The sequence below is a fragment of the Pelobates fuscus genome, chromosome 6 (genome assembly GCF_036172605.1).
Source record: "Pelobates fuscus isolate aPelFus1 chromosome 6, aPelFus1.pri, whole genome shotgun sequence".
NCBI classification, from domain to species: domain Eukaryota; kingdom Metazoa; phylum Chordata; class Amphibia; order Anura; family Pelobatidae; genus Pelobates; species Pelobates fuscus.
The window spans coordinates 110,822,142-110,829,303 of record NC_086322.1 but is presented as its reverse complement, the minus strand read 5'-3'; the positions used below and the strand labels follow the sequence as shown (position 1 = coordinate 110,829,303).

At 41.2% G+C, this 7,162-nt stretch overlaps 1 protein-coding gene across 1 annotated transcript in view; it reads left to right on the top strand.

Moving 5' to 3' along the window:
- Positions 1 to 346: 346 nt before the first annotated feature.
- The window catches only part of WDR17 (WD repeat domain 17), a 110,583-nt gene continuing 103,767 nt past the window's right edge, over positions 347 to 7,162 (top strand). The window contains exons 1-2 of the mRNA XM_063458160.1: positions 347 to 409; positions 757 to 1,047. The gene's annotated coding sequence lies outside the window, so the exon portion shown is untranslated. The remainder of the gene's footprint in view (positions 410 to 756; positions 1,048 to 7,162) is intronic.

The window sequence follows — 7,162 nt, the reverse complement described above, 5'->3', positions numbered from 1 at the left end:
ATTATATATAAAATACTATAAAAAAAATTCAGACATGTCATTGCAGATCATCAACATGCAACATATTGCCATTTTTTCATGTCCAATAAATGCCTGTGATGGTTGACTATCCTCGAAGAGTGTGCAGGCTCTCATAATATGTGCATGGTTCTGTGTGTGAGCAGGAATGGCTGATTTAATAAGGATGTGTACACCTCTCTCTGTCCAGACAGGCAGCTCCCTCCTCTAATCGGTGGCTCTCCAGCCGCAGCTTTAAATAGTGATTGGATATATAACCGTGTGGCCCTCCTGGCCCTCCTACCGATTTGCAGCTAGCCGTGTGTGCTGGAGGGTGGGTATCTGTCAGGCTGCGGATGTCACTCAGGGAGGGCTGTGCTTCCAAGGTAACCGTGGTAACCTGGTGAGAGAGGTCAGTGCCCGTGATGTTGCCATGACTACTGCCAGTGTTCTAGAATGATTGCATGTCTGTATTTATCTGGATCATGTCACTGTTACTGCGTATCAGTTCAGGGATACTCATTATGTACTATAGCAGTATACACTGTCTTTGAGTTTCCTTGTGATTATCAGGCTGTTGTACAGTGATTGCATGTAGCAGATGAGATAACAATCCATGTCTAGATATATCCATAGCACTAGTAGTAGACATGATTGTTTTCTAGGCTGTCTTACCGATTCTTGCCTTTGTGTGGCAGTTTACATACATGCAGTTGTATTAAGGGTAATCATCTTTCTGTCTGTCTGTGTGTTTTATAGAGGAAGCTAAGAGGCTGGACATTGCATTGTGCTTGTGTCTGTCATTCAGCTGCTCATATCTGCTGCCTGCAGCTCTCTGTGAAGCTTTCAGGACCTGTCTGCTACCTATCCGGTTTTACTACAAGCAATACATCAAGCTCAACAAATCACATTGCCCTCCTCAAACACAGGATCCGACTCACACTGGAAATACATGCTGTTGGTATCCCCTGCCTGCTGCACTCTGTGAAGCTTTCAGCACCTGTCTGCTGTCCAGCCTATCTTACTAAAAGCAATATTCTCCTCACACAGGTAGGACTCCCTTGGAGAGAGACAAGGCAAATCTATAGATTCCAGCTCTGTTTGTAGAGGCTTGTTGAGGATAGGGTCCTAGCTGTGAGACTAGATAATTGGTCTGAGGGGAATTATTTGAAATAGTAGTGGAAATATATGCCAGTGTTATTTACTAAACTCTGAAATGTAGTACATGGGAATCTGAATGGAAACATTGAGTCGTGACTATAGCTACGTTGACAAATTTTTCCAGATCAGATACTTTTGCCTACGATTTGCCTATACGCTTTATATTGCTGCATTTCTGAGTTTAGTGAATGCATCTTTCAGTGTTAATAGTTTGGCATATTGAACAGTTCTTTTTACTTCAGTGTGAAATAACCAGAGTGCCTGTATTTTACGTGACATTTACTGGTGATTGTTAATAAAGTAATTGTGCAACTTACTCTTTCAAGAATGTTTTGTTTTGGTTTTAAATTGCACATGTCTGCTCCCAAATCAAAAGCTGTAATAGAGTGGTGAGTGGTGAAGTGCAGTGTTGCTTAAGTGGTCATATTTATGGAAACAAAATCAACAATTCAATGCCAGAAGTACCCTGGCGCAGTTTCTTGGTAAAAGATCAAACCCCCATATCTAGGGCTGTGCCGGTCTCCAATGTCCCATGGTGGTCTGGTGGCGTGCATTCGGCTTCAGCAGCTCTACAGAAACCATTAGCCTAGCTGTTGTCATTCATTGGCTAAGCACATTAGCTGACCATGACTGTGCAATTAAATTTGCATAGAATTGACATTACCCAGCCTAGATCCCCACTTCCATGCTAGCTGATGACACCACAATGACTCTGCTAGAGGTGGAGATACAGCTCAGAAAGAAGAGGGGTCAAACTAGTGTATAATAGCAAAACGCTCCAGGCACCATAACCATTTTAATTCACTGAAGAGGTCATGATGCTTGGAATAACCATTTAAAAGTAAATTAAAACAGCCTCTGTATGTCACTATTGCTAGCTAGGACCTTGTGATTTGCTTACATGAAAAGCCATAACAGAATTAGAAAAATCATTTATTTCTTCACATTTAGCTACATAAGCCTACATTTTACACATCAGTTTTCATAGATCCAGATTTTGCATAAAATATTTCTAAAAGGATTGAGGCAACATGGCTTAACATAAGCAAGTTTATCTGTGGCCATTATTTTCATATTACAATGCATAGACTTCACATAGGCAATTTTGCAAATTATACATTATACTACCACCTAGCCAAAATTATTCTGTCTTTTCTGGGCCCCTCTTTTTCTTTAACACGCCTCTCAAGCAGTCCTGATTGATCTGCTACCAACTTTAGTACCTCTATAGGCTTCAGCGTTACAAGTCTAGAGCTCTAGATTTCATTATTGCAATTGAGACAAATCAACCTTTCTTGATTCTGAGGTTCATTAAAGGTAATTTAAAACATTTACATGACCATTATAGGTAATTTCTCTGGATCTGCTTCTTCTCCCTAACTCCTCTCTGTTGGTGTCCCCCAAGGTTCAGTCCTTGGTCCCTTACTGTTCTCCATCTATACTGCCTCCCTTGGTAAACTCATTAGCTCCTTTGGCTTCCAATATCATTTCTATGCAGATGACACGCAAATCTACCTGTCCTATCCTGATCTCTCCCCGTCCCTCTTGACTAGTGTCTCTGACTGCCTCTCTGCTGTTTCTAACTGGATGGCTGCCCACTTCCTTAAACTAAACTTGACCAAAACTGAAATTCTGATCTTTCCTCCCTCAAGTGTTGTTACTCCTGTGTCTGTCTCCCTCCACGGTGCAACCATCAGCTCCACCACGCAGGCTCGCTGCCTAGGTGTTCTCTTTGACTCCGACCTAACCTTCAAGCCTCATGTTCAATCTATCGCCAAATCCTGTCATTTCCATCTCAAAAACATTGCGCGCATCCGCCCCTACTTAACGCCAGATGCGACTAAGGTGTTGGTCCATTCCACTGTCCTTTCTCGCCTTGACTACTGTAATCCACTTCTCAGTGGTCTTATGTGCTCCCAACTTGCGCCGTTACAGTCCATAATGAATGCGGCGGCGAAGCACATCTTCCTGTCCGCCCGCACCTCCCATGCCTCACCCTTCTGTCAGTCCCTACATTGGCTTCCTATAAAATATAGAGCTCAATTTAAAATTCTGGTTTTTGCTTTCAAATCTCTACATAATGCTGCTCCCACCTATCTAACCTCCCTTATACACAAGTATGTCCCATCTAGGCCCTTACGATCTGCTGAAGACTTACGTCTATCTTCTGTCCGTACTCCCACCTCTGATGCTCGCCTTCAAGATTTCTCGAGGGCTGCACCGTTCCTGTGGAACTCGCTTCCCTCGTCCGTTAGATGCTCACCCAGTCTCCACTCCTTCAAAAAATCGTTAAAAACCCACTTCTTCATAAAAGCGTATCAATTAAACTGTTAATAGCTCCCAACTGATTCCTCTTCTGCAACTGTCACTAGTCTAATACTATCCTTACCTTTTGTGTAATTTTACCCCACTCCCTCTAGCATGTAAGCTCATTGAGCAGGGCCCTCAACCCCTCTGTTCCTCTGTGTCCAACTTGTCTGGTTACAACTACATGTCTGTTCGTCCACCCATTGTAAAGCGCTGCGGAATTTGACGGCGCTCTATAAATATCATAATAATAATAATAATAATAATAATGCCTGCCCAGGGGTACATGTGTTGCCCTATGTTGACGTGATGACTATACTACATGAACAAGCGGTGTGACTATATGTAGACCACAATGAAATCCAATACGTTCAGCTTTTACTACCAATATTGATTCATGTTCACATCTTTAATATATGGTATTTATTTAGTTAGGTTCATTCAAATAATCAAATGTAGGCCTAGGGCCCATAATTATTATTAAACACCTGTTGCTGTGCTCTATTTTATTTTATTTTGAAGACAGGACAGGACAGGGTATTTCCTTAAAGTCAGAATGGCCAAATACTGAATTGGACAAAATTATCCGGCACTGTGTGGGGCCATTTTGAATGCACAATCCAGATGTTGTTCACACAATTTAAAGGGACAATATGGGCACCCAGACCACTTCATCTCAATGAAGTGGTCTAGGTGTGGTGTCTCTGTCTCCTGAACGCTGCAATGTAAAGGGATCTGAAATTAACTAAGTAAAGAGTTTGTGGATGGAGGGGCCAGTATGTGAGAGATAGGCACTTACTTCAGTGTTAGGGATCCAGTTTGTATTCCTAACGCTATAGTTTCCTTTATCTATGTCTGGATTTTAAAGACCAGGCTCTGAACAAGCATGAATTTGATGTAGATTTCAGCTGGACAGAACGATGCCAGACGACTAGAATATGGTCCGGGATTGTTAAAATTAGGACCCAGAATGCTTCAAATCCTAATCCAGATTTTAATTTTTTTTTACTATTCCCTGCCAACGGGCAAATAATTCAGAATTCCTCGAAGGTGCAAGGGTTTATCATGTGGCAGCTGGACAGCATGTGCTAGCTAGCCGCTACATTAAAAAAGTGTAAAATTTAAAAAAGAGCTTACTGGGGAGGTTTCAAACCCCTTTATGTCCCCACCTGTAATGCTAGGGGTGGAAGTATATCTACTAAACAGTAAGCCATTGCTGCCCAGTTGCTAGAAAGGCACAAGGCCTGCAAAATAATGGGTTGGACCTATTCCACTCCCCTCTCCCGTGGGCATCTGGTGTGGTTTACTGATTTAAATAAATGGGGAGACCATAAGTGTCTAATAATAAAATATGAAAACAAGGGTTTTTGTGTGAATTGAATTATTTGTTTTTTACCTTTTTTGGGGCTCAAGAAAAAAAGATGCAAGAAGAAAGAAAATTCAGATTTTGTTTTTACAGGTATTAGATATATTGTTTGGGCCTCCCTTACTATTATTATTGGGAGGGGGATCGGCAGTCTTATAATTATTGTGGAGGGTGACTATTGCCTTGAGGACCTTTCTAGCAACTGGGAAGCAATGGCTGGCTCCTCTGTGTTTATTAGATTCCCCCACCCCCAATCGCTGCATGGCTGGTGGAGGTTAAAAACCTCCCTCATAATAAAAGGGTGGGTCATACCATTACATGTTAATCCTTGCACTGCCGATGGTTTTTCACCTATTTTCCTGCTGGTTGCTAGGATTTCCAGTGGGCAGATAGTACTTCCAATTATTGTTCGCTTGCCAAAAAAAAACAAGTGAACTAAAATGTGTTGATGCATTCGGTCACAATTTAGTTTAAAATGGGTGCTTTGTACTTATTCCAAATAGGCCCATTGTCAATGAGGAATTATTTCTTAAACACGTACAGTATTTTACTTGCACATGAACAGAAGCATTGTGGATTGGAGTGAAAGAGGATTTCAGTCAGAAGCATGAAAGCAGATTAGTAGTTGGATGAGCCACCTTTTAATAGACCAACAGGAGAGATCTTTATACGGTGTGCATAATCGGAGAACAGACATTTGCAAATAGAATAGATCTCACACCGTGCTATGTGCAATGTTATCATTTCATGTGTGGACTGCATGCCTGCATGTATTTCAACATCACTCAAGCAGAAATATATCATAGCTTTGCTAAAGAAGCAACATGGATTAGATCAACCTCTGAGTTTTTACTTTTTTATTAAATACATTATATGTATATATATATATATATATTGTTGATGATTTCTTATGACATATTTAGAGATCATCCGTGCTACTATATGCTGTAACTGCACCTTGTAGAGGTGTATATAGGCTCTTATAACAGCCCTCACTCGCTCTATTTTGAAAACGACTTTCTAGAAGCTGTTTGAACAGTGCAATATGATTTTTTTTTCACATTCAGCCACAAGGCCATGCTTCCCAACATACCTGATTTTGGTAGAACAGTCCTGAATTTTGGGTCTAGTCCCGCTGCCCCGACTTTGTTCCCAAAAAGTGTAGATGCACCTCATCAGGCGCACTTGCGCTACACTCAAGGCACTAGGACCCTGAAGAGAGCACTGAAACAGTCCTCCATACATGGTTGCCTCTCAGTGGACTGGCCAGGATGATTTACAGGTAGCCTGGTATGCAGTCACACAAGGCTGACCATGTGTCAAGTTAAAAGTCACTGAGCCATTCTACTGCCATTTCTTTTGTCTGTGGAGATTGTTTGCCACCATGTTTATTCACTAAATCAGGCACGTTTTAGGAAACTGTTTAAAGGCATACCAAAAGGGATATTCATTTGACTGAAACATTATTTCACTAGGGATATGCATTATCAAAGGGAGGTTGTCATTCATTTAGTAGCCAGAGGTTATAAAAAAAGTGTGATGAAAGCAAAAAGAATAGTGGAATATATACCTAGAGCGGATTTATTGAGAGATAAGATTAGGTAGAAAGATTATGTGTATCAGATTTGTGATATAATCAAATCCTGTCTTCCCTTTTTATCCCCAGATCTTCAGATAGAACATCAATACCTCACATATTATTTACAAGTTATTTTGTTTCCATTGATAATAGTAACACCTTGTATAAATTGAGATGGTATAGCGTTAGGAATACAAATGTGTATTATTTACCATATATCCCACGTTGCCCTGCTGTCTATATGGCTGGCCCCATCTCCTTGGCTGGGACTGTCAGATTTGATTCTTTCAGATGTTCCAGTGCTTTCCCAAAGAAGAGCATTGGGCGGCCTGTGCTGTGCTGAGTTATTTAAGAGGAAGCACCTCTAGTATTTGTCAGAATGACAAATATTAGAGGTGCCTTCATTCGTGCAGAGCAGCACTATTTTACTTGCAGGGTTAAAATGAGGACATGGCATCCAAACCGCTTCATTGGGTCCTTTTAAATATGGCAGTTTGACATGTGTTTTTTGCACTCACACAGCCAGTTTCACATTCTTCTAAAGGAAAACTAAAGCACTAGGAATATAAAAAAAAATTCTTACCACTATAGTGTTAGCTATAGGTGTCCGCCCCCTTGATGTGACTGTTTAAAAGGTAAGACTTACATTTACTCCCTCGCCGTGCTGCTCTTGTCTGCATACATCATACTTGGTGATCTCAGCTAGTCATGTGCTTTCCCATAGGGGCTGATCAAATGGTTTCTGGGAGACC